Raw genomic sequence first — 21,771 nt, forward strand, 5'->3', positions numbered from 1 at the left:
GCTGTATCGCTTCTTTTTTAGTTTTGACTAATGTTTCTTTTATTTCTTTTTGAATGAAGGGGACTTGAAAGTATTTATTCTTTGTTGTTCACTGAAACCTTGCTAAGACACTCAAAACATAGACAATGTGTTTAGAATAATTGAAGCTGTTTTTCAGCATGAAATCTAAAACACTTAGAGTCCCCTTCCACTCACAAATGTGTTATATGGTTACGTCCCCTAAAATGTCTGACCTCGACTACACTGACTTGTATCTGTGTCATGAGAGAGGTGTTTTCACGTTCCTCTACTGAATGGGGTGATGTCTGTTAGGGCTGGAAATTGCCAGAGGACGATATGATATGATATTATCACAATACTTAGGTCACGATACAATGTTATTGCGATTTTGCGATATGCTGAGTATTGCAATACAATATATTGTATTACCTTTTTCCCCAACTGCAAATTATTTCCCCAAAGGCAAACTTTATCAACATCATTTTTTCCTCATAAGAAGAAGTTTTCAGTCTGTTTATTTGACTTTAGTCATTTTTATTGCAGCAAAATGTGACGCACAGTAGACAGACTGACCAACACTGTCATAAAACCTGTCATAAATGCTGCAAACACCTGACAAACTTAACTGTTGGCAGATTTAACACCTGCTGCAAGGTCAGATAAAGCATGAGAGTGACTTATGTGCTCCGGTGTGACTTATGTGTACTGCTTCAGTTTAGAAAACATGAGACCGAAGTCGCCAGTTTTCTGTGGGATAATGTGCCGTTATAGTCACATACGAATCCACTGACCTTGAAGTCCAGACATCACAAGTTACTGCCACCCTTCCTACTGTACTCAAAGTTCCTTGACTTTATGCTTCGTGTCTCTGTAGAGCTTGGGTGCGGCTGTGTTGGTAAAAAAAAACACGTCTGGACAGAGTCACATTCTGAAGGAGTGATTTTAGCATGTAACAAAAGTCTTCGTTTTCAACAGTGCTGTACGGACGCAGATCTTCGCACATGAAGTAGGTGAAGGACTGTGCTATTTTCTTAGCTCTCTCAGAGTTGGATGGTAGTTTTGTCAAGCTGTGTGTCCCGGGTTTAGCACTAGCTTAGCCTTCAGTGGTAAATGCTGTCTCTGGATGGTGGAGTGTGAGGTGAACCCTCATGTTCATAGCATTCCCGGAGTATTCTCATGTGACACTGCTTGCCAATGGCATGTGTCATATCCAAATCCTTCTTTTTTTCTATGTTAAAAAATCCAAAATAAGTCCAGACGTTTGATTTAAACACTGATTTGTTTCCACTTTGTTTCTCTGGTGCCTCAGTCTTTGTTTTGATGAACTTCCTGCCAAATGCTGCTGACTGAGACTGCTGACCTCACCAGGAAAAAAAACAAACATCAGCACCATCTAGTGGACTGAGGAAGTGAATGATTTTATTATTCTAGTACGAAAAGTTGTATTAACATGTGTAATTGCAAAAATCAATGATGTGTATAATAAAAGATCGATATTTGGCATCTGTGTATAGATACAATATCGTCACGCAAAGAATCGCGATACTATGCTGTATCGATTTTTTCCTCCACCCCTATTTTTTTCCCTCAAATCTGAGATTTAAATATATGTCGTGCAAAATAGATTAGGTACTTTACTAATACCAGGGTTGGAAAGTAGCACCAGCCACTAGCCAAATGCTGGTAAAATATGAGACTATAGGACATCATCACAGCGAACATGGCTTTACAACTTTATTGTGGTGGTGACATTACGTCATGCGGCTGTAGTGTAGTTTGTTTATAGCCAAAGATTAGCGTGGTGATTGTATTTATGCTTCAAATAAAAGTGGTGTTCATTTGTAAAGATTATCTTGCTGCAAAATATGTAACTATTATAACCTTTTGTTTGCCACAGAGCTTATTGTCTGCAATCATCCAAATCCCAATGGAAAATCCCATTGGCTAGTTTTCTTTTTTCTTAACTATTATGTGGAGAAACAATATTCAGTTAAACATTAGTGCTACTGTAAGTATTACATACTTTAAAAAATGTCTGGAGAGGGACCTTAAACTTTTAAAAATAAGTTAAATGGCACAATTTCAAAACAATTAAATGGAATAATTGTGTCTGTCTTGCTGATACTGAGTGGCTATTACTACCACAGCCAAATCATAAAATAATGAGGTGACAGCATATGAATACTGACAAGTCAATCTTCAGGGCTGCATTAAACTATATCTCCGAAAACATTTCATCCAATTCTTTCCATCTAGAAGAAAAAGCCAGGGCGCAGGGCTCTGTAATAAAACAAAATGCTTCCACATACTCAAACAGCATTAAATTTAACTGCAATAGCCACAGCTTACATTTTATATTTCAAGGTGAACTGGAAATGAAAGTGAAGCGTCTGGTAAAAGGAGCAGGTGGCGGCGCGAAGGGTCGAGAAGCACAAACAGAGAAGGAGAGACGAATTGTAAAAGGAATTTCTAAGAGCATTTACATTTGAGTGGAGGAATGAGGCTTCACAATTACTGTTCCATGTCAAGCTCCAATCTGTTTTAATCTTGTTAGTCGCACAGCTCCGCTCAGGTGCTTTCTGCAGAGAAATGTTCAAACACAAGGCATTCAGTGGGACGCTGCTCACATGAAAGTCTCAAACTACAAACCTTTTCATTGCATCCTTGTTATTATTTGCAACTGAAAATAACTTTGAGGCCACGTCAGCATTCTCTTGCTGTATGAGGGCACTGTGGCAAAAAGACAACAGCCCACTGTGCTGTCATTTCTTTTGTTCCTTTCATTTATTAGACTTGTGAGGGTGCAGTCGTTCTTTGCAGAGTCTGTGGTGGACACAGAAGATATAAAATAAAATAGGAGGTTCCATTTTTCTTTTCCCGCGTAACCATGGCAATCCTATTCATCCTGGATGACTTTTCTATCAATAAAGTGCGGTGCTGAAGAGAACCCTGATGAGTTCATACACAGGAGTGGCTGACATTTAAAGCACAATACAGTACACAACAATACAGCACATCCAATAATATCAGCTAGAAAGAGTGCAGTGTAAAGTACACTGTAGAGGGGAAGTGCAAGTTGTGGAGTTACAGTAAGACAGCAATGTGGAATAAATGTAATGGGTTGCTGGAGAAACCAGTAAATTGACAGTAATCAGGAGGGTCGAACTGGAAGCAAAATTCGTCCCTGGCAATTTCACTCTGGACCGGCCCCATCGCTAGCGGCAGCATCACCCTGGGCTTCCATATTGATTTAAAAATGATTTTATTGCTTGTACTAATGATCAGACCTGTGACTATAGCAATAGCCTGTTATTTATAGCAGTGGTCTGCTACTCTCGATATCAGCTTTGGGGAAAGATCATTTCCGCTACTGTTTGCAACAGAGAGCTGCTCATGACACCAACATGTCAACACCAACAGAGCTGCTGGATGACAGGCTGTATGACTGACAAGCTCATTAAAGGCCAAGGCTCAGCCAGTTTAAAGTAATTTATGCATACTCATACTTTAATCATGTTTTAAGCGAGTGCAGAGGTTGTGGTATCATAAGACAACCTTAAGCATGACTCAAAGCAGATCAGGGCGAGTTTTTCCTCAAACCTTAGATCACCAGAGAGGCCTTCAGAATAATCAAACGCCATGTTGGCCTCAATATTCCTCAGTCAAAATGTAATTCAAGGTTGTGAGATTAACCAGAAAGGATGAAAAACAGGAGCTCAAGATTTTGCAGTGTACAGTCCACAGAATACTCCACCTTTATGGGTTTTTTTTTTAGCTCTCTTATCCATCTAATTTGTATTTACATACCCCTTACTTTGCTCTTTCTGACTTAATTTCATTTATGTCCTATTTGACCTCCCCTGCTTGATCTGACATTACATGATGGACCAATCCACCTGAAGGAGTTGGGGGAGGTGACGGCAGCCGGCACCACTACAGCTGTTCTATTCTATAGGTAGGCTATTGACAATTTTGGGACCATGTCACCCCTAATCAGATAATCAGGTGGGCTGTTCCAACATTAAGTGGGTGGCAGCACATACGGATTCCTTGTTTTTCCCAGCAACTTTTTTAGTTTTCTCTACACATATAAACCGACACGATTAAGGTGAAAAAGTGAAAAGTGAAAGACTGTTGCTCTTGCTGTGCTGAGATTAGATCCACCACAGCATCCTCTCTCTGCTCTCCCACTATCTAAACCAAAAAAATAAGGATGATCGGACTGCCGGGAAAAAAAATAGCAAATGTGCAGGCAATTATAAAAAAGGGCAGAAGGTTGCTTCTTTTAAAAGAAGTGTCTCGCGGATCATCTTTTAATAAAGTCTGGAGCTGACAGTTTCACCAGTGCACAGAGGTATTTAATGTTAGGCATGACTGGTTAAAATGGACCTACACTTTCCAGGCAACAAACTTTTCCCCTTAACAGAGAGCAGGGAAGGAAATAATGACTGCACGCAGATAATGCAACCTCTTTGATCAAAGACACTGAAAAATAAAGTCAGCAGACTAGAAAGATGCACTCATGTGAGAAATACATACGGGACATGTATCCATTCATGCCCATATTGTACTTAATTAAGCCCTGCAACTAAATAGGCTCCGCAATAGACACAAATAGAGCTATTTATACATTTGAATTTGTCACAGTAAAAAACTCAATGTATTTAGTTGCTATAAAAAAGAAATATGCCAGTTATAGTATATAAGTTATTGCCGCTCTTCCACTCAGTTAATTTTTCTGAGAAATTCATGTATAGCTGAGAGTGAAATGAGGGGAAAATGCAATGCTATTACCAAGTAGTGCAGAAAAAAAGGCACAAGTTTTGTTTACAACTTTTTTCATCAAAAAAATCAATTATGGCGAGTGTTTGCTGCCAGCGGTAGAACCATTGCCTCCAGCACTTGTGGGGCAAACATTAGCTCTGTGAGCACCAGTGAGTGTGCTGTTGTGCCGACTAATGCTCAGAGCCAAGGGCCAGTAAGTGAAGTGATAATAACGATAAAGATCAGGGGCATGACGAACAGCATCAAATCATTATGGGTGGCCCCATTTGAGAATTGTATCATCGTATCTGTGTCAGGATAGATCATCTCCAGTTAAGCCCTACTTGTCCCTTTGCTGTGGAGCAACAGAACTTACGTGTCCACTTTGCTTAAGATCATCCTGAGGGTAAGAGCAAAAGTGGATTGAAAATGGCGAAGGTTGTGATTCAGGGGGCCTGAAATCACTAAGCTGGTTCACTCACTGTGTAAATCTCTCAAAGCTAAGATTCACACATAGTTGAGATGTATCTGCGAGACTGTCCACTGCAACGGATGGCAGGCTCGTCTGTACATCAGGGCTCTTGCTGGGTGTTTTCTATAGAGGGCCTCTATTATATTCACTTTATGTATGAAAATAGATTGTTGCTGCCCACATAATACAATGCATCCTCTATGCAGCCATAGATACACCCAGTAGATGGCACTAGAGAGCAGAGACAACCGTTTCTGACAGCAAAAAACATGCCGACTGTAGAGGAGGTCGTAAAAATGTACCTTTTAACGGAGGCAGTGTTGTAGGCCACAAAATACACCCCAACATGTGGACGGAGAATCCCTTTAACTATAACTGATTCATTTCATATCGTCATTTGGAAAATGTCTTTGTTGTGTCCTGTGGTCATATCTGCCTTGGACTATGCTACACTGCCCTCACAATCTCCCATAGTACTGCTCTGTTTTGTCTGTATCTGTAAGCTTAACGCGTCTTTTCCACTTACGTTTGTAACCAGTGTCCGTAGACCCGAAAATATACGGATGATGCCTCTAGTGTCCAACTTAAGGAAGTGCATTTCTTTATGGATGGATAGAAACCTGATAGAAACTACCTGGAGAGGAGAGGAGGAGTTTTGCAGGCACATGGGATATCACGGAGACTTTCAGTTGACTCGTCTTCGTACACATACATAGTTGGAAACAAGGTGTTAAGAAGAGCGCACAAATACAGACAAAATGAATGCAGAGCGTGAACAGGTGGCTTCGTGTGTGTCCGTATACATATCTAACGTTCAGCATAAAAGACTTCATCTCCACACAGTTTTGTTTTGTGTCCGTATTTCCGTACTGTAAACGTAGTGCAACCCTTTTGTTTAACGCAAGGAAACGCTTCTCTTTATGGATGGATAAAACACCTTCATAGAAATGACAGAAATTAATTTGTTTTTTTTCCACCCAATCTTGTGGAATATGCGCATGAAGCAGTACAGAGATAAAAACAGAGGCAATAATGCATGGCGACAAATAAGTGAGTGAGTTCCGTGAAATATTTTGATGTTTGATCCACTATGCGTGCACTCTATGTTACACAGCTAGCATGCTATCAATGTTAGCTAGCTAAAGATGGCGCCAAACTTTTCACTTTCACTACGCTAAAATGTGTAGGTAGAGCTGTATTACATTCATCAATCTGTTCATAAAGGAAGACAAATTCCGGAGACTGAAAAAAGAAAAAAAAAAGAGGAAGAGTTTTGCAAACCCACCAGAGATCACGGAGGTTCTTATATGAATGAACGGACCTCTGATTGATTCACACACATTCACAGAGATATGTGGGAACAAGACGTAGGCATACAGTAAAGTTGTAAAGATAGAGGGCGAATGCAAATTCTGAGGTCTTAAAAATATCAAACAGCATTCAGATACATGGAGACACTGACTATTCAGGAGTTAAATGGCCAATTGGTTTATAAACCATTAAATAAAAACTACAAAGGAACTATTTAGTATGAGTCAGTTGTATGTGTCAACTGAGTGAATAAATGAAAAGCTTGGTATAAAACTCAATATGAGGCGACTACAAAACAGTTGCTAATATACGATAGCACTGATTAGTTATTGGTTTTGTGCCACCAAGTGCCTGATTTATGTTCAAACCCAGTGGGACAATACTAAACCAGAGAATTTGAAGTAGGAAAGTCTAAATGTGCAGCCTAAAGTTTTACATGATGCTGTGATCACTGAGCCTGGGAAAAAAAACACTAACAGACTGCAGTGACTCAAATCTCTACACTGAGCAAAGTAAATGAAGATTTGCAAAGTTGGCAGCCAGACAACAACTGATGAAGTGTGAGACTTGTTTATGGATCTGTCAAAAAAGATGCTACTGTAAAAAAAAGGCAGGTGGATAATTTGTAGACAGAAATCACATGAGAGCTCTCAGTGGTGCAGAAAGACAAATATTCACATCCCAGATTATAAACAAGCTAAATTTGTAAGAGGACGGAAGGGGGACGTTTAATTTCTTTGATGCAAAGGAGAATATAATAATGCATGAAATTAATTTGGCATCTGGAGACAGGTGTACAGTCAAACACACAATACTTGAAAGCAGATTACACTGTTGGCGTAATTAGAAATTCAGATCATGCACATCCAAGTTCTTGTTGCCAAGACATCAGCAATCTTTTTTACTTCGTTCCCCACAATTGCAGAGAATAGTTGATAGGTAATAAATATCTATTCCTGGCAGAAACAGCATGGTGTAGCACACAAGATAGCTTTGTATTATAAAAAAGAAGTAAAGTAGAAGTTTAGAGCTAAGCTGTTTGTCATGCTTGGTCAAACGTGGAAGAAACTGCAACTAGTTTACCTTGAAAAACCCTCGGCCATTCTTTCACTTAAATTTTTCATTGGCGTAGGGGTCAGTGGTGACTTTGCCGGAACGTTTCCTTAATGCAGAGTTGTACACGTCCCTGGGGAAAACAAAAGAACCAAGTTAAAATTAAAGCTGGCCTGAATAATAAGCAACCAATACAGAATTTTTATTTGGAGGATGTATTAACCTAAAGAAACTTCTCAGTGCGAGCGGCCTGCATTAATGCACAGCAGAAATCCAACAGGAACAACAGACCACAGTGCGGCACTGGTGGTTTGATAAAGTGGCCATAAGCATGCGCTCTCACATGCACTCGAGCTGATTGAGTGCAGGTATGGCTGTGATAGAACTGGTTTGATAGAGTGCACGGGGGTGAGCTTCATAGGCAGACGATGGATAGAGACGGCAACTCTAGAATTAAGAAGCAAATGCAGTTCCCACTTTAATCACGCAGCCGTCCTCGCGACGAAGGGTTTGTTTTTAATGGAAAATCGACTGTCCGTGTGCATAGCTGGTCCTGAGACACTCTGCTTTGATTAAATTGTACCGTACATTCAGAGCACATTTGCTTCCGTCCCTTCAATCCACAGTTACAGCTAAGACGCCAGTGCTCACAAATGGTCCCAATCTTGTTTTATATGTCTGCTAACTCACTGCTTCCTTCACTGCATCATTCCTTATGAGCCTCCTCATTAATTGTGCCCTCAGCCACCCTTGGAACACCTCCTCTCTTTTAGATTCACAATAAACAAACTTTTTCTCAACTCCCTGCCCCTCAGGTGACACAGAAGCACTCTGAAAAGTGCTTTGAACACTTGTTTCCTCATGATTAAACATAACTTGCACTTGCTTTCCTTATTTCGCCCCACATTTTATAATCATGTTTGAACCCAAAAAGGATGTGAAGGTGCCAGGGTGTGGAGATGGAATAACGGGTAAGCAAGAAAAGGAGGTAATTCTACTCCACTTAACTCCTCGGAGAACCTCACTCATTAATTGGCTCTTTAATTGTGTTTTGAGCTTTCATTGTTTCAGCACTCGCATCCCTAATCTCATTAGGGGCTGTTTTGTGAAGGACAGTAAAGCAGAATCATTCTGGGCAGGGACCATGGGTGATTCACTTTTATAACCCTGGTGTCCTGACATCGCACACCTCGCTGAGGCAGTAAAGATTTAGCATGAAACATTGAATTGCAGGCCCTCCTGGATCCCTCTGCTCTTTCTGTAATTACAGTAAAATGCTGCCGGAGAAAAGAGATGACGTTTTAGCTGCGGTGTGCTGGTAGAGAAAAGGGCCAGGATACTAAAATACAAACATCACTACATAGCTGCAAGCAGATATGAGCAATAAGAGTCCAATAAGTGCAATGAGTCAATATTACTGAAAGAATATTGAGAAAAAGAAATAAAACATTGTTCAGCACCCACAATCCTGCAAGATGTTATAAGATTTGCAGAAGTGTGCCTTGGAAGTAGATATGACTTTATTGACATGAAGACTTTAATAACAACTTGGGTTGTTATGAATCATTCTTATTCATCAATCAAAACTTTATCAAACCTCACAGCACGTTTTATCATATAAGCTTTTTTACTGTTGCACCTGTGCAACAAAATACAGCCAAAAGCAAAAGCAGGACCACTTGTTATGTCCACTGCACTGGGTTAATATACTGTAATATGTTCATGAGAAAGCAGTTCTGTGTACTGTATTTCCTTTTTTAGTATCCCAATTGGAACTGAATATAAAAACAAGGATCATTTGTTAAGATAATTGCAAATGTTTCTGTGAAAATCTGTTTTACAAAATTTCAACAGGAAATATATTTGTTATGGGGACTTGTTACTGGTTTTTGAAACAACCCGGTCTCACTCTCAATTCATCAAATACCGATGCCTGCTGAGTGGCTCTCAACATTATACCCAGATGCACTGAGGCACCCTTTAGCTGCAGTATGACACACAAATCGGTATATTTTGGCTCTAGGCAACTACAGTAGTATAAGGAGTAAGGTAGAAAGGGAGGTGGCTGGGTAAAACAATCTTTTGACTTTAACCTGGTAGGCCGCAGTTCGGTTTCCGTGTGAAACCAAAAGTCACTGGAGTTACTTTGGGAGCAGCATAGTTGCTTGTATGTGTAGCACACGATTCTGATGTGTGTCCCGTGAGGTATGTGACACTTGTCATGTGCCATCACATTATGTTAGTAATAAACCTAGTTATTTTAGGCCAAATTTTGATGTTTTTGTAAACCTAACCACATGCTTTAGTTGCCTAAACCTAAGGGAAACCTACAAATGAAGAGTTTTACCTATGTTCTGTGTCAACCCGATATCAGTCTGAATTGGAATCTGACACTCGGGCAGTGACTTGCTGCGACAGACACCAGCAAAGAAAAGTTGTCCTTTAATGTCGGCATGACACGCAGTCGGTTACCTTCATAGCTTAACGGCAACCAGCAGTGTCAGAGGGAAATGTGGCGGGACAAGAACATAAGTTCAGACAGCGATAGTCCAAGTGGAACTGGTGGAGGGGTGATGAATGGGTCCAACAAACACTTTCACCCGGGCGAGGGGTGATTGCATTCCATAAGACTGAGCCAAACCCTCTTCTTTTTTCCTAAACCTAACCACGATCATTTGTTGTTGACGGGAAAAAAAAGTAAATTTGCGGTGTTGTACCAACGTGCGTTTATTTTGAAAGTGACTGTATGTAAATGTTAAAGGGCCAGTGTATAAAATGGGTTGAAAACAGTGACATCAGTGGCCAAATTCTAGATTGCAGGGCTCACTCGCTCACCCTTCCCGTCGGGTAAATGACGGTGGCCTCGTAGGGACAAAAAGCCTTGCGCACGAGTTTTTCAGGAGTAGGTCTATCTAGTGACGAGGCGAATATTTATTTATAAATCTAAACCATGTTACGATATTGTAGTGAATCCCTCATGAGCAGGAGACCAGAGGAGCGTTCGGGAAAAAGGCCAGTTTATTTGAGCACTCCAAAAACTCCAGTAACACTCCAGGGGGTAAAAGACTCCATCCCAAACTCTGACTCCTGTGAAAATGTATGTGTATTTTGAAAGGAGACAATGCATGTAACAGGCAGAACTTGACACGGTGTCCCAGAACGTCAACAACCAACGCATCCACGGTACCTTGCACGTTGTATCTGGATGTGGAAGGTCCATGACCAAATGTCAGAATGTGACAAGGTCAGAGTGAGAATGTGTTGTTTAAGTTTATTTTGACAAGTGACTGCATGAATTTAACAAGCAGAAACTGTACACTTCCTGTGAAAACAGACATTTATTTTGAAAAGACACAATGCATGTAATGAGCGTAAATTTACCATCCCTGAACATCCAAAACTGACACAGGACTAGTACCCAGCACATCATATTTTGACTTACTAAACGTCAGTATTTGACGAGTTGGGAGTGAGGATGTGTTTTTAGAAAAGTTTGGCCAGAAAAATCATTTGGATGCAGAAAATGGTCCTGCCCACAAAACACTGACAACCATTCATAAATTCATTTTGGGCCTCTGGAGCCTTGAACTGTACCAAATTTCATGAGGACTGGACAAAGAAAATTAACAGGTTTGAAAAAAGGTTTTAGAGCAGAAAAACTAGACTAATGGAAATTAGTATGATAAATGTCGTACATTAGCTTAAATGCTAAGTGCACAGTGTCAGACCAAGAGGGATACTGCAGTATACATTTTTTTTACATTAGTCAATTAAGTAAGGGATCTTTTTTATTTAAAGGCCAAGCAGTAATGGCAGAATATATAAAACACTTGTCAGTCAAAGCTGTCAGCTGGTGTTGGTGAAAATGCTACAACATATAATCAAAAATTAAAAAAAAAAAAAGGTCTGTCTTTCTTGTTAAGACTGAGCAGTTGCAATCCTTTCAGCTCACTCTGCTTTCAACCCTTCCTGCTTTAATGGCTCACACCTTTTTGCAAAGTAAATGCATTCCCTTGCAAAAAGAGCAAGCCAGATTTAAATTGGCATCAATCACATTCCTGCATACCTACCACTTAGTGATTTGTCCTTTGTTCTGCTTCTTAGTGCGTTTCAGCCAGGGTCATTTTCTTGACAGTTAATTACACCATTTGCATACAGTATACAGTTATGTATAAACAAATTTCTTTTTTTCTGGACAAGCACAAACAAGAGCTGAAAATATGTGGGGCATCCACCCAGACTTCTAATGCAGGCTATAGGCTAACTGACCTGAGGAAAGTGATGAGTGCGGTCTGCTTGGCTTAGCAAAAATGAGGTTGATCATCTGTGATGGACAATTTGCACTGTGAGAGATTTACTGTGAATGTGAATGCGTGACAATATCCATCTTGTCATTCCCCTTGAAGCACATATTTCAAGGAAAATATTATATGTGAAATAGATTGTGTGAGACACCAGGCATTATTCATTCCCCTTCAACTGATGTTACAACCCAGTTATGATGATGAGGACAATCAAGTTCATACATCTTGAGGCAGAGGACTCTAGAGAATCAGCTCGGCATTTGAGGTTGTAGTGTTTATGACAGGGATATCTCCCAAGTTCAAACTATTTGAATAGAGTCATGACAAACAGTGAATTAGCTTGTGGCAGCAAAGTAAATCTTACGGAGCCCCCGCTGGGTCACAGTGGATTTTTTTTTTTTGTTCGTTTTTTAACGATTTTTGCATTACGTCACAGTACATTTTGCATTCCCTCTTTTCTATGGGAACAGTCAGGGTGCTGGTCCAGTCCAGTTATGATACACTGCCAGTTTATGGAAATGCTCTGCAGATACTTCAGAAAGGAGAGATGATTTGACACTTTACATTATGCATTTATTGCTCATTAATCCTTTCCAAACACCAAGCTCTGACAGTGTACAGCCACTGGCTGTGAGCAGGCTGTGGATGTGGTTAATGCTCAGACTAAAGCTGCATTTGTGCTTTAATCTATAATCATTTGTGCTTTAATCCATAGCTGTACTGTGACTATTCTTTTCTGCTGCTAATAACATTAGCTGAAAAAGCATCATTAAAGTAACTGTATGCAAAACTTAGAGCATTAATATAGCAGCGAACAACCATTTGCTATGTAAAGATATAGTGGTGTAATGGTGTCCTGAGCACAGAATGAAGTCACGTGCCGACTTTAATCTATGGTGTGGTTATGGCTCCCATAGCTGTACTGTGACTACTCTTTTCTGCTGCTAATAACATTAGCTGAAAAAGCATCATTAACATCACTATATGCAACACTTAGAGCATTAATATAGCAGCAAACAACTAATTGCTATGTAAAGATATATTGGAGTAATGGTGCCCTGAGCAGAGAATGAAGTCACATGCCTTCTGAGTGTTTTATTCCGAGCTTCTCTGTTCTTTGTTTTGGTGGCCAGTCCAGTCACACGTGGATTTTATGGAGGTTACCACTGATAATACTGTCCCAACCCACAGTGACAGAACAGCAGCCTCACAGAAGTGGAGCACCCACCCAATACTTCCCTCCTAGGTTAACACCATTAGCTCTCTCAGCACTGTTGTCGTTGTTAGCACTAATAGCCGCCTCCATGGTGAGAGCCGTGTGCAGACAATCCCAGCTCAGGCTCTGAATCATAGATATGCCCTGAATGCTGCATGTAGCTCATTAAAACTACATGGGAGCTGAACCCGCGGTGCTCATATCAGACATGACAGATGTGTTGTTGATGTTTGGGAGTACAGTAGTTTCAATACAACAAATTGTGACATAATCGTGCTGCCTGAACAAATCCAGCCAGTGCAATCATGTCAATTCACTGCACACACACAACCCCATGTCACACCCATTACGAACAAATGTGTCAAAGCTATAGCCTAATCATAAAAGCCAAAGATTGTCTGCAGACACAATTACAGCAACAGCAAAGGCCAAAGCTCTGTCATCCCATGGCTATAGTCATAATCATAGCTCTGTCTCAATCAGCCTCGGCCGCAGCCAGTGAGAGAGCTAGGTTAACTAGCCCCGCTAGTCGACTGTCTATCTGCAGTGATACAGGCTTGCACCTGAGCCAGCCTCATACATAATACTGTATCATAATACAGCTCAGTCTTTTTCTCTATGGATCAGGGGGAAAGCACAATGTATCGCAGGATAATGGAAAAGAATTTCAGAAAAATTCACACACTGGCATGCAAACCAATAGCTCAGCTTGAATTTTGTTGAAAAAGAGGCAGGTGAGAATAGGTAAACCAGCTTGTTCTTTTCAAGAGTGGTGTGACGTCAACCTAAAGCTCGGATCTTTGTCCCATACACACCAAATCTTCAGTTATATGTGCAGTAATTTAGAGTAAAATCTTTTGCACTGGGCATTATTTGTTATCATGGACAAAGCACACTGAAATATTATCCAGAACAAATGTATCTAAAATTCTCAATGGCTCCAGTTTGTTAGTATTTCTCATAGGTTTCAGGCTTATATTAAACTGAGTTAAACATGATGGACATGTTGTGAAAACCAAGTCTCTGTTTTCAGTCAGGGTGTAGTACATTTATGAAACTTAACATTCCCAACATTAGAAATATAGGGCAGATCATGAGCAGCAATGGAATATAAGCAACTTCAAATGTGGCACTCTAGATTAGAAAGTTCAGACAAGTGAGGTGAGGAAGACAGATCGAGTGACAGACAAAGTGAAATCCAGGTTAGGTGAGAAGACTGTCAGATCACAGGCCTTCTCTACTGTATGTCAGGGAGAGACAAGATGCTGTTCTCTCCCCCAGAAGATCAAAGAGGTGACGGGGGCTCTCCAAAAAAGGAGAATTCTTTCCTTTTCCTATGTCCTCTCTCTATTCTGCAATGAAATTAAGAAATTTCCAGAAGACAAAAACACCTGGGTCAGTGGCCATGAGAATGGCCACAGGAGGGTGATCATTTTACAAGCCTGAGGTGCTATGCTACTAAAGCACAGAACTAATTGCACCAAAATCAGATCTCCAAGGCCACCTCTACATTGTTTGAATCACTGCTGGGATGGGTTACAGGTTTGGTACTGTGAATACTCTCTTCTCTATTCTCTACTCTATTCTCTTGCATCAAAACGTATACTGTATTATTGATATATCACAATTTAACATTCTCTTTATCAGACATACTTAAGGACTATCACTGATAAACTGTATCTACATTCTGGGAGTGCACTACAGCAACACGTTCTATATTAGGAACTTCAAACAGAACCTGCTGTGGCTCATTCACACCTGTCCCACCAGATGATTCCAGATGATTTCACCTGCGATCAGACCATCTGATTCAACCTTAAACACATACTGTCACACAAAAATTACACACAAGGGACACTACTACTACAACGCAAGGAGTTGAATGACAATCATGATCAGCCATCATGGTCACCAGTATGAAAAACTATGGTTGAGGCAACTAATTATGTGAGAAACTGATAATACAATATAAACACAAGGAGTGCACTCAGTGGAGGGCAGATCTCCACCACCCCGCCACCTGGGCTGATTGCAGTGATTCTATATAATTCTTGTAGGGCTGTACCCGACTCAGAATTATGTCAGTCGCATCAGATTTGTCCATTTAATATGAATATGTGACAATTTTTTTCATTATATAAAGTTTCAGAGTTTGAACAGGGCTCAGCCGGCCAGTCAGTGTGACAGCAGCATTCATATAATGTAATTAACAAGCAAACAACGTATTGGAAATGTGCAGCAACATTTTTTGCCAATACTAGATATCAAACAAAAGCCAGAGACTGTATCGTATGAAGTATCTGTGAGCTGTAAATTCACTGCTTCCAAGTAGAAGAAGGACAATAATGTTATCTAGGGGCCTTAGGGTGGAGAGTTTCTGCTCCTCTGTGCTGCTGCATCGTGTCTCAAAGAGTCAAGAGTGCTTACTCCACAGCAAAATCTGGGGACCGAAATGTCCCTACAAGTACACTGCATGGCACACTGATTAGCAAAAGAAACAAAAAAAGAAAAAACTCAACTGCTCGACTTGAAGCAATCTCAGTCGACTGAGGTGTCTCTGAATGATGATTAGAATCTCCAACTTTCAAGGACAGCCCTATGTTTTTATAATTTCAGCAGACGCACCGCAGCACATTTCAGAAGCAACCCAGAAGCTAATGAAAATATGCCTCTCATCTATTTTCTGACAGCATGTTGCACATAGAAAATCCAGTTTTCCTGCTAACAGGCACTGTATATGAAATATAGATACAATACCAATATGAGGATGAATGCATTTATAATTACAAAAGCACAGCCAGAAATCTGTGATCCATGTCGATCATAACTGGACTTTGAATGGTGTTAACTTTATGGGTAGGCTACAGCACAAAGAAGTCGGAAACAACAATAAACATGACTAAAATGGACAAAAAAATGAACCATACCTACATAGCCTGCTTAATTACATATGGTAGAAGCACAAAAGTCACAAAATGCTCCACCTCTGAAATGCTCCTAGTGTGATATGACGCCGTGCAACAGACAAAACAAAAGTGGATCGCGGCTGTAGCAGGTGGTTTTGTTCCCTCCCGGCTCCCTTACAGCAAAGATGGCGGCGAAGATAACATAAACAGGGACTAATTCATCTCATATCGCACCAAACATTAGTAGATCATAGCATATCAGGCATGGAGTTAATCTGCTGATGTTGCAGTCAAAAATGCAGCTACACTTTTCTGTGGATGTCAATTTATTTAACCCATGACGAAAGCCAAAATGTGACAGTAAGGCTTGTTGTTTTTAGCTGAGATGACTCAAGGCCCCTACTGGCTGCATAAGAGAAACGAGGAGTCAGCAGTCAATGCACACAAAATATTAGGCTAAATACTCCAGTAGTTTGCAAGATTAGCTGTGGAGTGACAGATAGACACACTCGCACACTAACACACCACAATACACATAATCCCCTCCAGACATATGCCTGGCAGAGATAATAATACAGTGCAGTAAGTGGGTTTATTTCAAAGGAAACTGAACATCATTGTAACACAGGTGTTCTTCACATTACAAGTGAACTGATAATACTCTATTAAAAATCCCAAACAAACAAAAAAAATGCCACCACTTTCGATTTCCATCATACATAAAAATAGCTCCCTGTAGTTTAGAGTAAGTAACAGTGTATAAATTATAATGGACTTCTAGTATGATATTTAATTGAATGTGTGGGAGTTCAGGGAGTCCAGAATAGATATATAATAATATCTACATTATATATATTTATATTGCACTGTACATGTCTTGTGCATATCTTCCTCGGCAAGAATATCAGTTTTTATTCCTTTTAAATTTATTCAGCACTGCATAATGTCTTATATTTAACTGCTTCGTTAGCTTTTGTTTATGCAGTATTCATCTGCTTGTTTGGAACATTATTGGTGATATGCTAAATGGAGACGTGGGCAGGAGGTTGATTACATTTTTTTTTACTCCTATTGTATCATCAGGGTCGAAGTCAGAGTATTAGCGGTAGTAAAATTCAGGATAAATTAATTAGAAGTTTTTACAACCCCCAACTTCAACTGAGATTTCTTTTACTACGGCTCAGGCAAGGCCGTAGCCATGGAGTCAACACTAGAGTCAACAGCTGAGTAAAAAGGCCTACGTTTGAAAACTCGGTTCCTATTACATTATAATATTTATCATAAGCAATTAGTGCTATACAGGTATAGCCTACTACATGGATAAATAAATGGAGGCTACTACTGTCTATGTAAGTTGCACATGCAGCAAAACATAAATGACTGACACATTAGTCAGACTATGTGTCCCTTCCAATATATGTCATAATTTCTTACTATCTTTCAAAGCAGCTTTAAATGCTGCATCTCTCATTTCTTTTCTCTCTCTGTCTCCGTGTTTTTCTCTGTTTTTCCCGCCTACAGTGTGTGCTGAGTGTTGCTCCAGGTTGAGACATGTGTGAGATCACATTCCTCCCATAAAGCTATTGTATAATTCATGCCTATGGAATATTATTCTGTTCTAAATGTGGCATAAATCTTCATAACGCCCTCGCATTAATAAATTGATTTCACCTACCTTGCACATGCATTAAAACATATTGAGGCTGGACATCTAATAACGTTTATAGGTATTCATTTTATGTGGTAAAAGCACAAAAGCCTTGGAGTGAAATCACTGGAGAGAGACACCCGTGAGGGCGGAATCGTATTGGTGTGATTATTTTTCTTCAACTTGCATTACGAAGAAATCCCACCACTAGTCTTCAGGGTGAGCAGGGACACAGAAATACCTTTTTAATAAATATGCAGAAGCATTAGAAAGTTTCCGCCGGGGAAATGCAGCCTTTTCTCGCCTCCACTGCGACGCGACGGGGCCCCACCCCTGTCACCTCCAGAGCAATACAAAGTAAAGGTAATTAAAAACAGTTGCCTCAGCCCCACCCGTCCATAAACATTGCAGGCTGCATGCAGCATGGTACATTAATATGCAAATTGGAGCGAGTGCTGTGATCACAGCGCTTTACTGATCCAGTTATTAAATTAATTTCCCCAAAACAAGTGGCAGGAGCTGCTGAGGTAGTCAATGGGTTTTTCCCTCTATCTGCGCATATTAATGAGCCATTATCAACTTTACATTCATCACAGCAGAGAGATGGAGGGGACAGCATATGCTGGCACCTCCAGCCCTGTAGCAGGCCACCCTGCTCCGCAGTCACAGCCATTCACATCGTCCATCACCAGAGCAACCCCGGGACACAGGGGGACCAGGATCTCCATATCTCCCCCTCTCACAAGCCCAATCTCATCTGTCTGGCGCTCCATGCACGACTACACACTGAGATGACATGATCAAGTTGTTGCAGTGACAGCAACAGGTGATGTCACACAGCAGCTAAAATGCTGCAGTCTCTGAGGAGTGGCGCTGTCAAACCACTGAGAAGCAGACTGCAATTCAGTGTGAATTACACACACGCACACACAAACACACAGTGTAGGTTATTATCAACACGGTATGTGAATGGACACTGACACACACAAGAAGAAAAGAGCTCCCGCTGGCAGGGCAGTGACAGTTTGCAAAAGAAAATAAAAACGACAGGCTGCATGTTACTTTTTGTCTCTACTGATAAATGCACACACACAAAAAGCTCTACCATCACACCATCCATCCAAATGATGAAAAATACTGACTTCCAACGGTCAGATTAACAAACAGCAGAGGAGAGCAGGTGAAATGGTTTCCTCCTGTGTGCCAGGTGGGAGCGATTCGATTGTTTGTTTTACTTGCTTTTTTTTATTTGTATCTGAAGTGACCTTGGGCAAAGACTAGAGTAGGGGGACATTAGCAAACCAGCGAGCATCGTTATAGCAATTACTAGGAAATCACGGGGCCACAGGGAGCAATTATGTGCTTGGTGTTTACAATCCTACATAGGAGAGAGATGGGAGGGAAAGATGAAGAAGAGCACACATCGAAAAAATTGAGCTATAGGCAAGTACGAGAAAGCGAAACAAGAGTGCAGGATGAGGAGACAAAGAAAGCAGGGTGGAATATCGGCAGAGGCAGCAGTCAAGAGGGTCGGCAGTCGTGTTTGAGAGAGGATAAGAGAGGAGAGCAGGAAAGAGGAGGCATTTCAATGGAAGAGAAGTGGACTCGTAAGTGTAATTGAGTGAACACTAGTGTGGAAAAGAGGAGGAACAAAATAGCCAATAGCTCTTCTCGGGTCTCCAGAGCGTGCATTTTCTGCCACGGTGATAACTTGGATTTCTAATACAGCAACTTGGTCCTCTGAGGCATAAATTTCAAATGGCTCTGTGTCCCCACTGTAGCTGCCCACACTGGCAGATGTGAGCAGTGACGAGCTGGCCACGACACGGCCAGGCTGGAGTCTGGGTCTTGGCTGATAAGAGTGAGGTGGAGGAGGTCACCGAGCTCACTGTATTGAGACATAACCGCCGGTCAATTCAATTTCCTTAAGGACACAGGAGTCCAAACCGCAATCAGAACATTTCATATCACAGCCAGGCTCCTCTTGCCCTTTTCCCCCAATCTCATCGGATGAGAGGGGGAGAAAGGTAGAGGAATGAGTGAGAAAAAGCATGACATAAAAAGAGAGGGAGAGTGTCAGGTTGTCGGTGGGGGTGGGAACTTAGAGGTTACCGCAGTGGCCCAGAAAATCTTAATTTCTTGACAGTACTGTGTTTGTAACCAGTGATTAAGCTCCAGCTGATCTCGAGAGGAAACGAGGGGAGGAACATCAGAGAACACATTCACAAACAGATTCAGTAAAGCTTTAGCGCTCAGACAAACAGGCTAACACTGTCGGGATGTCGGGTTCTGTAAAAGAGAAGAATCAGCCTCTCCCCAGCACGTTAATTATTCATATCAGTGTGTGCTTGACTTTCAGAGGAGAGTAGGAGCAGTATACATACAGGCCACCCAGTGGATCAAACACTGTGCCGACTGCAACAGAGGAACCAGCGACAAAGACGTCGAGCCACCCTCTGATGCAGAGAAAGGAAGAGTGGAGGATGAAGCAGAGGAGCTGAGGGAAGAATGAAGTATACAAAGCAGCAATCTAAAACTGACTGGAGATTTCAAGACGCCTGCGGACACCCACGGACCTGGAACAAAATAAAAGATTCAAAGTTTGCATCCTCTGCCTACTTAGTCCAAACATAGCCAAGATGCAGGCTTGTTTTGCAACTCCTAATTTTAGACAATTTTCACTTCTTAATGCAGGCCAGTGGTCACACAAAGTTCAAACCTTTAGCACTCATTCAATCCCTCTAATGATCTTTCAGATGGGATTACTATCAGGGCTGCCATTATGACTCAATTAAGCCAAAGCTTTAGCAGCAGTAGAGCAAAGTGAGAGGAACACGATTAAACTGATGAAAACCTCAGTAGCACAGACCGTGATTTTACATTGAACAAACAATGAGGTCCACATCTTGCCAAATGGGCCTATTGAGGAAAAACAAAATGCGGCAAATTACCGTTTACCACATTTTCAGAATGTAAATTGACTGTCAACAAAGAGACTGTGAACCCATTCTCTGCCTGATTCATCACTTTTCACCAGAGGGGTGAAGAAACTGGTCCAGCTTTTGAATGTCTCCTCTGGATGACACTGAAATGATGTGACATCAGCGGGCCCACCTCTACGTCCCTGCCAGTACCCTAGGATAACTAAATATCCAACTATGAATTTATTTATTTATTCTTCATTCCTCCCTATTACCATACAGCTGTTTTATTTCTTAGGTTATTTTGCAAAAGTATGTGTTGTATGTGTTATATGTATGTTGTATGTGTGGGTATTTTCCCCCGTTTATATCATTGTTGCATCCGTAAAGCAGTGTTGTAGTCAAGACCACCTAAACCGAGACCAAGTCATGACCAAAACCAGAGTGTACCGAGACCGAGACAAGACCAAGACCCAGACCACAGTGAGTCCAACGCTGTATGACACACTTATGATAAACTGTGGAACATGGAAATCATAGGCATTCGTATGATTCACATTCCCATAAAAAAACACCCACAGAAAATCAGCAAAGATTTCTCTTCACTCTTCTCTATCATTGCTATACTAGATATGTGTATGTGTAAGTGTTACATGAGGAATGTCTTGATAAAATAATCAAAAGGCATTTCAGAGGTCAATTTCATGTATGGGAATTTTTGTTAGCTTTCTATATGCAAACCAATAAAATCAAATACCAAGGAGCTAAAATCAACTTAACCATCTTTAATCATTTACATAGTGAACAGGCTATTTAGCAATATCCTTGCAGTTGTGATCGGTTCTTGAACTGTTCTGCTGTAAAGTCACTACTATTTTGTTTTTCGCACCAATAAAAGCCTAGTTGTCACAGTTGTTTGCCTCCTCAAACCAGTCAGGTTGGGGGCATCGGTGGCTTAGTGGATAGAGCAGGCGCCGCATGTACAAGGCCGTTGCTGCAGAGGCCCGGGTTTGACTCCAGCCTGTGGCCCTTTGCTGCATGTCACTCCCTCTCTCTCTCCCTCTCTCTCTCTCTCTCTCTCTCTCTCTCTCTCCCCCCTTCATGCTTGACTGTCCTATCAAGGCTAAAATGCCCCAGAATGTATCTTAAACCAGTCAAGTTACAGTTTATGTCCAG

Source organism: Epinephelus fuscoguttatus, linkage group LG19, assembly GCF_011397635.1.
Source record: "Epinephelus fuscoguttatus linkage group LG19, E.fuscoguttatus.final_Chr_v1".
NCBI lineage: Eukaryota > Metazoa > Chordata > Actinopteri > Perciformes > Serranidae > Epinephelus > Epinephelus fuscoguttatus.